The sequence below is a fragment of the Panthera onca genome, chromosome E1 (genome assembly GCF_046562875.1).
Source record: "Panthera onca isolate mPanOnc1 chromosome E1, mPanOnc1 haplotype 2, whole genome shotgun sequence".
Classification (NCBI taxonomy): Eukaryota; Metazoa; Chordata; class Mammalia; order Carnivora; family Felidae; genus Panthera; species Panthera onca.
In genome coordinates this window covers 19,505,015-19,522,265 of record NC_138352.1, presented here as the reverse complement: position 1 = coordinate 19,522,265, position 17,251 = coordinate 19,505,015, and the positions used below count along the sequence as shown (strand labels likewise).

The 17,251-nt window shown below is 47.4% G+C and overlaps 1 protein-coding gene across 11 annotated transcripts in view; it reads right to left on the bottom strand.

The window, feature by feature from the left end:
* The window catches only part of NDEL1 (nudE neurodevelopment protein 1 like 1), a 90,396-nt gene that overhangs the window by 71,901 nt on the left and 1,244 nt on the right, over positions 1 to 17,251 (bottom strand). For 2 of the 11 annotated variants that reach the window (XM_078437780.2, XM_078437779.2), the window contains exon 1: positions 2,938 to 3,129. The gene's annotated coding sequence lies outside the window, so the exon portion shown is untranslated. Of the gene's footprint in view, positions 1 to 2,937; positions 3,138 to 9,769; positions 9,822 to 14,581; positions 15,157 to 17,251 lie in introns of those variants that run through there. The other 9 variants (XM_078437782.2, XM_078437781.2, XM_078437775.2 and 6 more) reach the window with 8 other exon arrangements.

Sequence of the window (17,251 nt, the reverse complement as noted above, 5' to 3'; positions counted from 1 at the left end):
TGGAGCCAAACTGCCTGGGTTTGAATCAGACTCCTCTATTCACTCACTGGGTGACTTTGAGCAAGTTACTCAACCACAGTCCCCCAGTTCCTCACCCGTACGATGGGGATCATAACTAAAATAAGGTTGTTATGAAAATTAAGTGAATTAATATGTGTAAAGTACTTAATACTGGGCCTGGCACATAGTAAATGTAGCATAAATTTTGTTAAATTGTAAAAAAAAAAAAAAAAAAAAAAAATTGTTCAGTAGTGGACCTTTGAAATACGACCACAAAATAAATGTGCTTCAGAATTTATAACATACAAATGATTCCTTAAAAGCTAATCTCTTCCAGAAGGTATACACACAGTCTGGGGATACCACCATTACTGAAAACATTTTTAAAACTTCTTTTGGAACAGCCTTGAAGACCCAGATTAGAAACTAAAAAAACAAAACAGTTACTTCTTTGTGGTCACACCTCATTCTTACTGCTTCCTGATTGGTATTATCCAGTTTTATCATTCTGGTTTTATTCATGAGAAATAATCTTTTCCAGAAATCAGAATTTTTACAAATGACAAACACTTGCTACCACTGCCGATATTCAAAAGATCTTCTCAGGGGCTGTAAAGAGGAAGTCTGTTCAGTTTGCCTCAGGTTACAGTGGGAGGATGTGTTTACTGTGTTACTTGAAACTATGTAACTGGAGATACTAAGGCTATACAGAGTTAGCCAATATGGAAAACTACACTGCTAAAAAAAAAAAAACAAAACAATTTAAAGCTATTAATGACACGTCAATAATCTCAGGAAGCTGCAATCAAAGCTGAAAAATTTGTCCTCTCCCCTGCTACCCAAATCTTCCCTCAATGCCGTGTCTCACACAGATGGGGTCCAGATCTCAAAAGTATGACAACTTTTACATGGGGGCAACATCATACTGTATGTGACCTTTGGATATCTAGTAACTGACAAATCAGCTCATCTGGGTATGAAACAGCCTGTCCAAAATGCTGCACTTACAGAGAACCTACTTTTTGTGCAATGGAATAAGAAAATTCATTTCATGTGATGTTGTCATCTTAATAGTTGTATTAGGGACTTAATGAGATTGAGAGAGTTCTTTTGGAATTCACTATAGGTAATGTGCATGCATTTTAACCAAAATCTTGTACTTCTCCCAAAGGTGACATTTACAGTTTTTGGTTTTTGTTTGTTTGTTTTTTACTTTTCAAAGCTTATCATAAACATGCTCTCCCTTTCAGTCCTGTCAAATTTCTTCTCCTACCTCACGAAGTGGTCAGGAACTTCTGCCAGAAGTAATTTTAAGCGTCAGGAACTGCATTTATGTCAGCGCGATTTAAAATGAGAATAAAAATAAGTTTTGCAGATGTCGTGAAAGCAAGATCTAAGTTTTTACCGAGGTTCCTACTTACTCTGAATGTCCCTTATCCAACTTCCATTTATTTAACCAAAACAGAACCAAAAAAGAACAGCTTCGGAAGAGTCAGCCACTGCCACCTGGACCGGGCCAACCTCTAACCAAGGCCAACCCAACTTTCCTCTTGTTACTTATAATCTCTCAGTCGTAGATGTGAATTTTAGTAAAAGTTCGGAAGAGAGATCTTGCTCAGCTCCCCATTGGTTCTCTTCAACCCACGAACTTAAGGCTGCATTTTACCACACTTCGTGATTGAGCGAAGCCACTAATTACTCTGGTTCACAGGTGGAGGATACAAAACGATTAGCCAGCACAACCCATGAACGTTCCAGACAGAGTTAGAATCTTCTCTATGACTGTGCAGCAAGCAGGTAAACGTGCTCAAAAAAAAAAACAAAAAACAAAGAACAAGTGAATGCACCTTCTCCTAGCTGTCGGCACAGTTTAGACAAGCCAGATTTTCTGCTCTGCTTTCTAGTTGAGAAGGGTATAAAAATCACACACACAAATGTGATTCCGAGCCCAGAGACGTGTCTACGGCCATACCACCCTGAACACGCTGTGTGATCTGGGAAGCTAAGCAGGGTCGGGCCTGGTTAGTACTTGGAAGGGAGACCGAGCCCAGAGACGTAAATTCTGATCCACACGAAGCCTTTCACCACTTGTAGACTCCAAAGCCCAGGAGAAATCACTTACCACCTACCGCCCTCCACCCCACCTGGGCTCAATGACCCCCCTCGGTCGGCGGGGGTGCTCTCTGTTATCCGGCAAGAACAGAATCAGGCACAACAACGACTGGGCGATGAGGTTCCAAACAGGCAGCAACGAGGGTTCTGAAATGCGTCAGGGCGCTACAGAACTGGGATTTAATCACCAGCGCTCAAAGAACCCTCACTTCCTTGGCAAAACTTAAAAGGTTACTTTGTTGCTAACCACCAAAAAAAAAAGGGGGGGGGGGGGAGAGCGAGCACAAGCAACCCAGACACTTTTCCCAACTCCGGGAGGGGCGAGGAGTCACGGCAGTGTCACCCGAGCCCGACGTGGGCTGCTTCTGCTGTCGCCCCCAGCGGGGAGAGGCCACGCGAGCTGGGAATCCGAGCGCACAGCCCTCCAGGACGAAGGGACCTGGGGGGGCGGGAGGGGGGGCGCGGTGAGGGGAGACTGGGCGCGCCGCTGCCACCTCCGACCCGACCACTCCTAGCGCCACCAGCGCCCCGGCCCCGGTGCCACGTCCCGGCCTGCGTCCGCGCACCCCTCACCCCAGCCCCACAGGCCGCCCTCGGGGGGCCGCACCTCGGACCAGGGCGGGCAGGGGGCAGTTGGAGCGGTTGGAACAGTTGCCCCGGACTGGCCGCCCCCAGAGCCCGGGCCCGGCCCGGCGGGGCCTCACAGCCGGCCCGTGGGCCGGGCAGGCTTCCCCCCCCACACCCCCACCCCAGGGGACAGGCCTCGGCGCCGCCGCCGCCACCCGGCCCGGCCCCCTCGGGAGCGGCCCCGCACCGCCGGCTCACCTCCAATGTGTCAAAAGCGCATGTTCGCCGCCGCTCGACCGACGTCTCCGCTCCGCTGGCCTGGCCAGGCCCGCCCAGCCGCTCAGCTCCGCTCCCCTCCGCAGCCCAGAGCTCCACTCCGCGCACCTCGGCGCCCGGCTCCTCCCCGACACGTCAGGGGCCGCCCGGCGGGCCGAGGCCATTCTGTGACGCACGGGGCGGGGCCCGGAGCATGCGCGCCAGGGCGCGGACGACCGGGGCGGGGCTGCGGCGGGGACGGCGTCACGAGGAGGGGGCGGGCCGGGCCGCGCGCGCTGACGTCAGGCTGGTGGGGGCGGGGGAAAGAGGGCCTCCGCGCAGGTGACCCCGCGGCGCCGCGGTTCCCCCGAGAACACGGTGAGGTTCGGGGAAGTGACGCCCGCAGGGGTGAGACCTTCCTGCCTCCCGGCCTTTCAGCTACCAAGGTCCTTCAAGTGTCTTGTAGAGCGCTCATTTGTAAGATGCCTCTCGGCTCAGATTTCACCACCGACCCCACCCGCCGACCGCCGACCACCTAGCAGATTAACAGGGGTATTCCCGTCCCCCTCGTCCTTCCCACTAAGACCTGTGTAGCTTTTACGGCACTCCCCCCCCCCCCACCCACACCGAAATTGTACACCCGTGCTTGTCTTCCTCCGGCAGATTGTGAAGTTCCAGGAGAGCTAGACCCTCCTGTCTTTCTCATCCCAACAGGTGGCTTGGTCCCAGACAGAGTGGGCACTCAAATATACTTGCTGAATAAATGAATGGATTCTTTGAGGGGAATACAAATACATCCACATATATTTTACGTATCTAAGCGTCGTTTTGTTTGTGTGTTTATGCCTCTGGAGCCCCCGAAGAATGGAATCCTAGGGGACTCGCGAGGGAAGAAGGTTGAGGGGGGCACTCGGCTCAGAAAGGGGAGAAATGAGGATGAGCAACCGCTTGGGGAGTGGAAACTTGAACAGAGCTGTTTCGAAAACAACTCTAGGAACCTTTACTGTATAATGTGCAGTGTAATTATCTCTCTGATGTCAGTACTGCTGGGATAGGATCCTTGGGCTTTTTGGGACACAATAATGATGTGAAAGGCCTCGAGGCAAAGGCAAGGTGAGTCTGGGAAGTCCAGCTGTGTTTGGGGGGGGGGGGGGGGAAATGGACATAAACTGGAACAATGCAAAATGGATTGTAAGAGGTGTCCAAATAATAAATATTGGAGAAGAGATTAATGGGCTAAGGATAGTACCTTGAGCTAGGCTCGGAAAGCTTCAGGGTTGAAAGATCATGATATTGGCTGTAAGAGTCATTCACCTTCATTGTGCCATGTGTGTATACTGATAATTATGCAAAATGTTGATTTGCATACTCCTCCCAATGACCCTGCGACATAGGTACTGTTAGTATTCCCACTTTACAAATGAGGAAACAGAGACTCAGCAAAAGCAAAGTTGCCCAAGGTCAGTCAACTAGGAAAAAAAAAAAAAAAAGAGGACTCGAGATCCAAACCCAACTGATCTGGATTGTTTAATTCCAGAAACCACACTGTTACCCCCGATTACACTGCCACTCAACTAGGGGGTCTATTAATAATAACTGCTGTTTATTGGGCTGAAGCACTGTGCTAAGTGCTTTACATCAATTCCCTCCCTCCGTCCACCCAAGCAGCTTGTGAGGCTGGAATTATTACCTTGAGTGTATATGCTGCAAAACTGAGGGTTTAAAGTAGAGTTTAAACCCACGCAGGTCTTTGTCCAAGCCCAGTGACCTGGGACACTGCGGAAGCTCTCTCAGGGTCTGGGGCTCTGCTTCCCTGGCTGAAGCTGTGCTCTGACCGATGAGGTCACAGGCAAAGAGCTAATTAAGCAGGCAGACCTTCCTGTGGACCTAGTGCCAAGACAGAGCAGTCCCAGCCCAAGAGGAAAAAATAAAGTCTGCAACTCTTGGCCCCGCCTCCTGGCTGAAGTCCTAGGAAATACACTGAGTCACCTAATGGCAGGCCAGGCCCTACCGAAAATGTTGGCGTCATCTTGCAGGCCACCATCCCATCCTACCCGGTCTGGATCCTGCACTGGTGTTTGTCAGGACTCGTGCATGGGCCCCATCTTAATGAATGGGCTTTGCCTGGCCGGGCTCTGGGTAATATCAAAGCCCTTTACTGATCTCCTTCCTCTGTGCTGTTCAGCTTTCTCTCAGGTAGCAGTCAACGACTTTTGCCCCACTCCCTGCTTCCAGTATGCCCATCCAGAGAAAATAAAGAAGTGACCACCGAAAGCAGCCTCTAAAAGCAAACGAAGTTACAAAATCAGCTTTGTGAAGGTAAAAAAGATGAGCGAAGTTGTTCCGGTCTCTACCTTCATAAACTATCAAGTAGGGGGATGCTGAAGCATGGGTCCCCGTACAAGGTCCCTCTGGGATCGAGCTAAAGGGGTCAATATCACAGTCCTTGAGAGGATGCACAAACACCCCCACCTTCCCTGCCACCCACACACTCAGAGACTCGGGAAACAGAGGCTGATTTCCACTGTGGGGTAGTGGGGGTTGACCAGTTGCCTCAGGAGAGCTTTGGACACAAATGTCAACTCTAGCTAATGAGAGTGCTGGACTCCAGCCACATCACACACAAAGGTGACGCGGTGCACACAGGCCTGCCTTGAAAACTCTGGGAAGATGGGGTATATGCAGCCCTTTGTTGAGTCAGGTGAGCGGACACCTCAAAATCAAAGGTTTGATTCAGGTGAATCCCTCCATATTTTTGTGGCCGGTATTTTCCGTACCCAGGCTGGGCAAGGGACTCCCGATGGCTAGCTGGTTACTAATGGCCTGCTGGACACATCCACCAGATGTCCCACCACCTCCTCTACCTCCTGCCTACACCCCCAAAACACATCCTCCTTTGGCCCTAGCTGAAATTTTCAAAATGAGTTTCAGGTTTCTGCCAATGACATCCTCACTTTCCTGGTTACTAAGATACAAAGGCCTCCTCAAATCACCCTTAATTATCCCCTTCCCCGGCTTCCATTTTACTCTCGAGGGCACCAAACCCAAAAGACTCCCTCAAATCCATTTTCCCAGTATTTTCTCCCTGGATCTCCCCAGTGCAGAGTCTCCTGTGTCTCTGCCCCCTCCCTTCCCAGACTTCTCTCCCTTGAATTTCGTCTTGTTCCAGCCCATCAGAATCATCTTTCTAAAATCCCTCCGTGTACAGAGCACCACTGCCTCCAAAGCTTGTTTCAGCATCCTGTTGCCTTTGTGGTCAAGTACAAAGCCTAGCATTCAAGGCCTTCCCAAAGCAACTCCAACCCACTTCTACTGTCTACTTCCTACAGTTCACCTAGACCCTCCACTACGTCCCCCAAACAGCCCCCTGCCTCTCTGAGCCTTTTTTTTTTTTTAATGTTTATTTATTTTGAGAGAGAGAGAGAGAGAGAAAGAGAAGCAGAGGGAGGAGAGAGAATCCCAAACAGGCTCCACACCATCAGCACAGAGTGTGACACGGGGCTTGATCCCACAAACCGCGACTCCATGACCCGAGCCGAAATCAAGAGTCAGATGCTCGGGCGCCTGGGTGGCGCAGTCGGTTAAGCGTCCGACTTCAGCCAGGTCACGATCTCACGGTCCGTGAGTTCGAGCCCCGCGTCAGGCTCTGGGCTGATGGCTCAGAGCCTGGAGCCTGTTTCCGATTCTGTGTCTCCCTCTCTCTCTGTCCCTCCCCCGTTCATGCTCTGTCTCTCTCTGTCCCAAAAATAAAAATAAAATAAATAAATAAAAAAAAAAAAAAAAAAAAAAAAGAGTCAGATGCTCAACTGACTGAGCCACCCGGGCACCCCTCTCTGGGCTTTTACTGACTTCCACTGCCCTGCATGTGACTGATGCTCTCTAGACTTGGCCAGCCCACCTTCCTCTCTGCCTTTTGAAGTCTCATTCATATGCCACCTCCTCCAAGAAGCCTTCCCTGAATACCTAAAGCCCCAAAATGAATGCTCCTTCCTCTGAGTTCAAGTAAAACCTCACATAGTTCACAGGGGACTTACTGAACACAGCTTTTTGGTCATAGAGGTGTCTGAGCTCCCCACAAAGAACCAAAGCTCACCGACCACAGCGACAACATTGATTGTCCTACTATCCCCCAGCAACAGGCATTTAGCAAACACTCAATTCAATGTGCTTTAATTAAAAGTGAAAGAATGAATCAATAGTTTGGTGGCTATAACTCCAAATGCAAGACCGACAGCACATTCTGGAAAATGCCCCAAATTCTGAGAAGAAAATACATTATACAAAGCTTCACTAATGTATAAAAGGCTCAACTTAGGTGATGTCAGGTTACAAAGGAATTGGACTCCAAGTTGTGGGCAATTATGGCTTTTCTGTAGCCCAAATCTTCTTTTTAACTTTTTAATGTTTATTTATATTTGAGAGAGAGAGACACACACACACACACACAGAGCATGAGCAGGGGAGGGGCAGAGAGAGAGAGGGAGACACAGAATCGGAAGCAGGCTCCAGGCTCTGAGCTGTCAGCACAGAGCCCGACACGGGGCTCAAACTCAGAAATGGCGAGATCATGACCTGAGCCAAAGTTGGAGGCTTAACCGACTGAGCCCCCCACATGCCCCTGTAGCCCAAATCTTAAACCCAGCCTATAGTACCTACAATCCCCTTAATATGGTTATTAAGAATAACCATAATAATAATAGGGGATTTTATTTAAAAATTATACTCTTGGATGTACTCCTCACCTTGAGGTGAGGAGTAGCTTTCTAGAAGGTGGCAAGTCTTTCATTCATCAGCTCTGAGTGTAGTGCTTGCTCTATTCTAGGCCTTGGGGATTCAACCACATCACTCTAAAAAGCACCCCCACCCCCACCCCCACGGAGTTTCTATTCTAATGGGGAAGACAGACAATAAGCAAGCAGACAAATTTATTTCTGTCAGATCACGACAGGTGCTGTGAAGAAACATACCCAGGGTGGGAGGACGCGGTGTGGCAGGGGCTGGTCCCTGAGTGAATATAGGGTTTGATGTCACAGCATTGATTGCCTTCCTCCATAAAATTGTCAAGGCCCTTAAGATAAAGGGCTGCTATATAAAATGCAACAGAGATATGAAAATAAAAACATCATAATATATGCAAATGCCTTGAATAGAGAAGTTTATCTTACTTTCTGGCCTAAAGTGGGGCATTCAATAAATATTGGTTGGAGGGGCGCCTGGGTGGTTCAGTTGGTTGGTCCAACTCTTCATTTCGGCTCAGGTCATGATCTCACGGTTGGTGAGTTTGAGCCCCGCCTCTGTGCTTGGGATTTTTGCGCCCCTCCCCCCTTCAAAATAAACTTAATTTTTTTTTTTTTTTTTGAGACAGAGAGAGACAGAGCATGAACGGGGGAGGGGCAGAGACAGAGGGAGACACAGAATCGGAAGCAGGCTCCAGGCTCTGAGCCGTCAGCCCAGAGCCTGACGCGGGGCTCGAACTCACGGACCGCGAGATCGTGACCTGAGCTGAAGTCGGACGCTCAACCAACTGAGCCACCCAGGAGCCCCCTAAACTTAATTTTTAAAAATGTTTTACATAAATAAAAATTGGTTGGATGCATGACTGCTAAGGGGTCTGCAGAATGCCCAGCCTTCAACTAGATAAGTTCCCCCAAGATAAGGGATGGTAACCAATTCACGTTTGATTCAAAAATGCTCCCTTCTGGTTGGTCCTTGACCCTGGAGCCCGAACAGCCGAGCCCGAGGTAATCCTGTACCACCTTGAAGACAAGAGGAAATTCCTTTGTTGCCTTTCTTGCATCCTCAGTAGCTTCTAGAACACACAGTGCTCGCCAACCACACAAAGCCACTGGGCCTTCCAAACCTCAGCTCTGCTGTCTGAATCTCTGTCCCCTAAATTCCAAACTCCAGGCGTCTGTGAGTCCACGGAAAGACAGGGATTGGGTATGATGACTTTGCTATGGTTTAGGTTCCAAACTCCCTTGCTGCTCCTTCCCTTTCCACTGTGTCTAAGAATGCCGCCTGCTTCCGGCCGGAGGACCACATGTCTCCAGGGCCCCCCACCCTCCGCAGGCCTCCGGGCTGGCTTGCTAAGAAGTGGCCCCGTGCAGGTGAGAAAGAGGACAATTCAGGTTGAGGTTGAAACAGGCCTTCCTGTCAGAGTCCAGCTCTGGTGCCTGGAGGGAAAGGGCCCTCGTCCTTATCCGGGGTGGGGTAAACTGAGGCTTGAAGAGTCTTTGCTTAGCCTCCCTCACCCTCCCCCCCCCCCCATTAATAGAACCTGATATCCTGCCACACTCCCATGAATCTCTTGGAACTGCCCCAATTTCTTCCCCAGCAACCTACCTGAATGGCGGACTTCCTCCCATTCTGGAACCATCTAGAGCCTCCTGGTTTTCCTGGCTTCAGAGCCTCCCCCCGCCATCCAAGCCTCTGTCTTCACTGTCAGCCCCGGCTCCCACCCAGCCCTTTGTGTCACTACCCACACCCCAGAGCGCCAGCTGCCTACACAGAGAAGGATAGTACCACACTCTTAATTGCTAGCTTGGGTAACACCTGGCAACCCCAAGGGCTGTTGACATCACACCTACATAAACAGTGTGACTGTCCCCAGACAGAAGCAATAGCTGCTCACATACCTTTACAGAGGCAAAGTGGCGCTGGTTTTGCTCACTCCCAAACCATTCTAATGAAACGACAGGACTTTAAGGAAATGGGAGTGTTTCTTACCAACCTGTGCTGATTGTACCAGGCAATTTCAGCCAAAACCCATTCCCAGGGAAGCCAGTGAGTCAAAGTTACCCAGACGGGATGGAATGGCCGTTCAATAAATACTTACCGAGTGCCTGTCCTGTTCTGGGCTCCAGGAATAGAGCAGGTCATGAAACAAGCTTACAGAAAAGAAAGGAAACAGAAAAGAGACATTAGCATGTCGGGGTAGTGAGAGATACTGAGAAGAAACGAATAGGCTAGAACTTTTCAGTGTTTTCATATTTAGGGTGGCATTTAGGGCGACACCTGGCACGGAGCAGGCACTCAACATTTGCTGAATGGAGAAATAACCTTGCAACGAATGTTCTTAAGTTCTAACATATTTTCATTGCTCTCTGCTGCTGAGCACTTCCCCTTTTTTCTTCCTTTTTGTCGAAGCAGTTTTGCCATTTAGAACTCCGATAAAGAACTCTACCATAAAAAAAAAAAAGAGAGTAACAAGCAGCAGTTGACAAAATTTTAAAATTCAGGCAGCTAACACACATATCGTATTTCCACCTTGCTCCTAATCAAACACATTCCAAGTAGAACAGCGTGTGTACAAGCAGGGGAGGGGCAGAGAGAGCAGGGGACAGAGGATCCACAGAGGGCTCTGTGCTGACAGCCCCACGCGGGGCTCAAACTCACCAACTGTGAGATCATGACCTGAGCTGAAGTCGGACACTTAACGGACTGAACCACCCAGACACTTTTCGGTACTTTTGAACCAAAAGTAATTAAATGTATATTTTTTATTAAAAAAAAAAAAAAGAATGCATCCAAACTCAAAGCAAGATAATTTCCTCGAAATTCCTTGCAAATGATTTTCTTAAGTCTGTGGCTTTTAGGACCTTTTTAAACTCCAGCCTTGAAGCCAAGCCACTCTCTCAGATACAAGAGTCAACGTGGAGTAAGTTTCAACAGGAAGGCTCCCACTTGCGTGGCACAGATCACAAGAATTAATTTCTTCTGCTAGGGCTCCCTAATTAGCCCCATCTGATGGGGTTCCCTCCCGTAAACATAAGTTCTGCAGAAGTCTAGTTTCCACCCTACAATCTTTTCTTGAACAAAAATTTTTAATATTTATTTATTTTTGAGAAAGAAAGAGACAGAGCATGAGCAGGGGAGGGGCGGAGAGAGAGGGAGGCACAGAATCCAAAGCAGGCTCCAGGCTCTGAGATGTCAGCTTAGAGCCTGACGCAGGGCTTGAACCCACCAACCACGAGATCATGACCTGAGCCAAAGTCAGATGCTTAACCCACTGAGCTCCCCAGGCGCCCCTCAACCCTACAATCTTTTCAGCTTCATGTCTTCGAAACACCTGTTAACTGACAACGTAATAATATTTGGGATTTTGAATGGTAGAACTATCTTGGAGGTCAACTATCGCTAACTTGGAATATCAGGGTTGCTTTTCTGCAGCTCACGTATCTGGAGGCCACTGTCTCAATAAAGGGGAACAATACCCTGACCGTTGACGGTTATACCCTAACCTGAGTCCATGGGATCTCGGAGGACATTTCACACTAGCCTTTGTCGATTCCTACTCAGTATAATACGGGAACAGGTCCCCATGTCCACTTTGAAAATTACAAAAGGGGGGTTTGGGGGGTTTTGTGGGTTTTGAGGCGCTGTGACAGCAAGAGGCCCAGACAAATGCAAAAGGTGGTCAAAGGGTGGCAGGACCCACCCCCCACCCCCAGCCAGAGGGGAGGCCCCGCCCCTCCTCAGGGCTCCCCACCCTGGTGTGAGAGCCCAGTCAGCCTCTGCCTGGAGCCCTTCCCAACCACCGCCTTAGGAATTCAGGAACGTATTCCTCTTGGCCAAATCAGCCCCATCACATTTGATTTTGCTCATTACTTCCCTTCTCGGAGCCTCAGTTTCTTCCTCTGTAAAACGAGCAGGTTGAACCCGATGATACTTGCTGTCAGTGCCTGAGAGTCAGGATGGAGGTCCCAACCACCCTCTCTGGGGGACCTGAGGTCTCTGCCTCTCCTTGGCCAGTCTGCTCTACAGTCATTCCTAGGTCAGTGGGGGCAGGTCGTATTCTTGTCACGCTCCTTTGCGATGCCCTGGGGAGTCCCTGAACTTGCCGAAAGAACTATCTAAAGTCTGGTGTTTTCGTCTCCTGTGGCCGCTGCCACTAATTACCACAAGCCTTCTGTGGCTTAAAACAACACAAGTGCGTGTGCTCTCCTACAGTTCTTGCCCAAAATGGGACCTACAGGAGGCAATCAACGTGTCAACGTGTCGGCAGGGGCTGGTTCCTGCTGGAGGCTCCAGGGGAGCATGGGTTCTGGCCACTCCCAGCTTCTAGAGACCTCAGGGCTTCTGAGCTCTTGACCGTCTCCTCCAGCAGCTGTTTCTGGTGTCACATTGTCTGATTTTGCCACACACACACACACACACACACACACACACACACGGCTTGCTCTCCTGAGGACTCTTTCCATTCCGTGTGACCCACCCAGATATCCCAGAATAATCTCCCTTTTCAAAAGCCTTACCCACATCTGCAAGGCCCTTTTCGCCCTAGAAGGTAACACAGTCACGGGCTCTGGAGGTTAAGGATGTGGACAGCTTTGGGGCACTGTTTTTCTAGCTGCCACAAACCATGTTCTCTGACTTCGGCTCGGGTCATGATCTCACGGTTCATGAGTTCGAGCCCCGCGGCGGGCTCTGTGCTGACAGCTCAGAGCCTGGAGCCTGCTTCCAATTCTGTGTCTCCCTCTCCCTCTCTGCCCCTCCCCTGCTTGTGCTCTCTCTCTCTTTCTCTCTCTCCCTCAAAAATAAACATTAAAAAAATTAAAAATAAAAAAATAAGATAAAATACCAAGTGTCTGTGTCTGTACCATATAACATCACTTTGCAGGCCACCAGTCGTACAAAGCCCACCCGTCAGGGGACAAAAATAGAATCCGGCCTGCTGGCTTTACAGAAGAGGGTGATTTGTCCAAGAGCGCACAGCAGCAAAGAGCAAAATTTCAGCAACACCCACAACCTCTCTCCCCCGTCTCCGTGCTCATTAATCGCAACTTGAAAGCATGTCAACGTTTTCTGAATAGCACTCCCACATTGGTGATTCATATCGTCTAATACTCAGGTCCCCTTCGGTTACACTCCTGGGTATTTTATATTTAGAAAGTGGAGCGTCCTATGGCTTCCCCTGTCGACCAACATTCCTGGCATCCTATTCATCTGTGTTAAACAGCTGCGTGTTAACTTGGTGCACATTTGGACAGCACCCAAGCGCCGAGGAAGAATGAGCTGAAAACGGAGGTCAGTGGCCAGTGGTGACCTTGGACTGCGCTCCCTGGAGTCTGTCCCAGCTGCAGGCTGGACCTCAAAAACCACTTTAGAGAAGACAGCATTGCTTTCCATACGCACAGCGTGGGATGATATAATTACTCTCCTCTTACATAACAATCGGCGTGCAAGAAACAATAAAAATAGCTTTCATTTATTGGATACTCAGTATGGGACAGGCCCTGTGATAAGTACCCGCCAAACATCCATTCACAGCAACTCTGTGAAGTAGCTCTTCGTGTCCCCACTTTACAGATGAGAAAACCAAGTCTCAGAGAAGTTAAGCAACTTGTCCGGATCACAGGGCAGGCATGACAAAGTCTGTATTCATAGAGCCTCTGAAGACACGAGAGAACGAAGAAATCCACCTGAGATGAGGAGGAAGAGTGGAGAACCAAAAAGGCTGGGCAACCTGCCCGAGGACACACAGCTAACAGGGAACCTGCTTAGGATTCCCTCTCTCTCTCCCCCACTCAATGCGCACTCTGTCTCTAAAATAAAATGAAATGAAATGAAATGAAATGAAATGAAATGAAATGAAATGAAATGAAATAAAATAAAATAAAATAAAATAAAATAAAATAAAATTCCTCCCAAAATAAAATAAAAATATATCCACACAATGGAATATCATGTTACCACTAACGATGACGTCATGGAACAACTATCATAATATGAGGACAAATTAGGATTAGTAAGTCAAAAGCATGACTACAAATTAAGATGACTCTGCTTTTATTTTTGTAAGTACATGGCTATAGAAAAATTGATTTATATTTTCTTTTTTGTGCATACCTGTAATTTCCAAATTTTCTACAGCAAATACAGATTACTTTCTTAATCCAAGGAAGGGGAAAATACCATTAAAAATTAGAATAACAATGAGATATAACTTTCTGCTAATCAGATTAGAAAACTGTAAAAGAAATGATAATGTGGGAGCCCGGGTGGCTCAGTCTGTGAAGCATCCAACTTCGGCTCAGGTCATGATCTCACAGTTTGTGGGTTCGAGCCCCGTGTCAGGTTCTGTGCTGACAGCTCGGAGCCCGGAGCCTGCTTCGGATTCTGTGTCTCCCTCTCTCTCTGCCCCTCCCCAACTTGTACTCGCTCACTCTCTCAAAAATAAAATAAACTTTAAAAAAATGTTTAAAAAAATAATAATAAGATAAAATAAATGATAATACTCAGTGCTGCTAACAGTATGAGAAAGCCAGGGTGCCTGAGTGGGCTCAGTCAGTTGAGTGTCTAGCTCTTGATTTCAGCTCAGGTCATGATCCCAGTGTCGTGGGATCAAGCCCCACATGGGGCTAAGATTCTTTCTCTCTGTCTCCCTCTTCCCCTCACCCCCACTCATGTGTGCTGTCTCTCAAATAAAAAAAAAAAAAAAAGTATGAGAAAGCCAATGCTCTTGCACAACACTGGTCAGAGTGCAAATATAACTATCACAGTTACCAGGATGGATTGAATACTTGTATCTTTACTTCCTCTTGAAACACCACAACAAAGACAGGACAAGAATCCTAAAAGGCAGAAATCCACCAGGACAGCAGGACAGTGCACAGAAGAGAAGACAACGGTGGACACAAGATGTTACCAGAATCTGGGGAGATGGAAGGTAGATTGGTGAGTGGTAGCCGTTGGAGTGGATCAGAGAAGTCTGGAAACTGAATGCCAACCAGAAGCAAGCAGTGTTGTGCCTCTGTCCTACCGACAGGCTCAAGAATTGGAGGTGACAGCTTATGTCAGAAGGTGGTGTGGGGTGGGGCTAAAAACAGGAAGATCTGTTGAAAGTACAGCGTGTTTACAAAACACTCAGAGGCTGATTTCACAGCCCAGGCAATTGATAAGCCAAGGTGTTTATCTTTCCCACCCTAGCAGGAGGAGGACATTTATTCTCTGGAGAAACTAAACCAGAGAAGCTCCAGACCAGAGGGCAAGGCTTAGTCACCATACCACAAAGAGAAGGGAGATAGAGGGAGGGCAGATCCTTCAAAGGCTGCATATTGAATGATGAGATCCCAGCTTCCTTCCCCTGACAGCCCCCCAAGAATGCCTACAGCCTAGCTTGTATCCTCCAGGCAGGAGATCAGAGACTCTCTCTCAACAGAACCCAACTGGCTCCAGAGAGGTCTCCCAACCACAGCACCTGGTCTGCCCACCAGATTGCCTCAGGGAGAGGCCCAACAGCCAACGGGATCCTCCACCCAATCCCTCCCCCCACACCCACACGGAGCCTCCAATCAGCTTCTAGTTCCTTGATCATAAAAATGAACATTTAGCAAGGAGCCCGCAAACATTTGAAAAAGCCTCCAATATAAAAGATAGAACAAAATCACACAAAGGAAACAGGAGTAGTAGATACAATGGAGGGAGCAGAGCTAAAACAGAAAAAGAAAATTTATCCTTACCTTTAATGTTTACTTATTTTTGAGAGAGAGAGAGAGAGAGAGGCAGAGAGAGAGAGAGGGAGAGACAGAATTCAAAGCAGGTTCCAGGCTCTGAGCTGTCAGCACAGAGCCCAATGTGGGGCTTGAACCCACCAACTGTGAGATCATGACCTGAGCCAAAGTTGGATGCTTAACTGACGGAGACACCCCAGAACCCCAAAAAAGAAAGACTTTAATATCTTCAGAGAAATAAAGATATCATCACATCCATAAAACAAGAACATGGTGCTACAAAAAAGGAGCAAGACAAGAACCTTTTTTTTTAAATGAGGGTTGAAACTAAAATATGCAGTTTAAAAAAAGATGGCAACAGAGATGATCTGATGTGTCTGTTCCTAATGAGAAAATGTAAAAGCCCTGTTGGAGGGGAATCAGTGATACATACGTAAAAACTAAGAAAACAAAAAACTGAAGCAACCGTCAACTCCAGGGGAGAGAAATTAAACAAAAGGAAGGAAATAGTAACAATAAACTAGATAGCTCTGAGAACAATACTTACAGAGTTATAGCATAACATACTTCTATAATGTAAACTGAACACTGACTTAACCAAAATTTGTGATATAACCATACCAGGAAGATGTGGGAGCAATGATATAGATAGGGTGATGTATCCTTACCTTTCGTAATAAATAAATAATGACTACAGTAGAAAAAAAGAACAGCCATACAAGCACTTTAGAAACAACAAAAATAATTGCTAGTGTTTATGTCTGGTAGGGAGAACTTGGGAGTGGGAAGATGAGACAGGGAAATGCTATTTTTTTTTTTTATTGTGCGGCTTTAATAAAAAAAATTTAAATAAATAAAAAGTATGACATTTATTAGAGGAATTTGGATGAATGAATTAAGACTAAATATATGCATAACCTTTCATCCAGCAGTCAATTTGTAAGAATTTATACTAAGGAAATAATAGGGCTAATATGCAAAGATGTATGCTCAATGGTGGTTACTGGAGAATTATTTCTTATTATACCAATAAAGAGGAAATAGCCTAAACATCCATTGGTAGAGACTGAGTTAATAAATTATGGTATGTCCACACACTGGAATACTACACGGCTGTTAAGAAAGACAAGCTAGAGGGGCGCCCGGGTGGCTCAGGTGGTTAAGTGTCTGACTCCTGATTTCGGCTCAGGTCATGGGTTCCTGGGATAGAGCCATGCATCAGTCTCTGTGCTGACAGCACAGAACCTACTTGGGATTCTCTCTCTCCCTCATTATCTCTCCCTCCCCACATACACACTCTGTCTTCCTCGTTCAAAATAATTAAATAAACATTAAAAAAAGACAGACAAGATAGATATTTATAAACTAACATGAGGGGTACCTGGGTGGCTCAGTCGGTTGAGCATCCGAATTTGGCTCAAGTCATGATCTCGTGGCTTGTGGGTTCGAGCCCAGAATCAGGCTCTGTGCTGACAGCTCAGAGCCTGGAGCCTGTTTCAGATTCTGTGTCTCCCAGTCCCTCTCTGCCCCTCCCTGACTCTAGTGCTCTGTCTTTCAAAACTAAATAAATGTTAAAAAAAATTTTTTTTTAAACTAACATGAGATGATACTCAAGTGATATTATTAAAGGAGAAAAGGTTAAAGGATAGTAAGTAGAGTTGGACATAAGAAATATTTATTGTAGAAGTCTAGTTAATTTCCAGAATATAGAATATAAGAACTCCTATAACTGAACAACAACAACAACAACAACAAAAACAAAAACTCAATTGAGAACTGTGTGAAAGGGGTGCCTGGGTGGCTCAGTTGGTTGAGTGTCCAACTTCAGCTCAGGTCATGGGTTTGTGGGTTTGAGCCCTTGCATC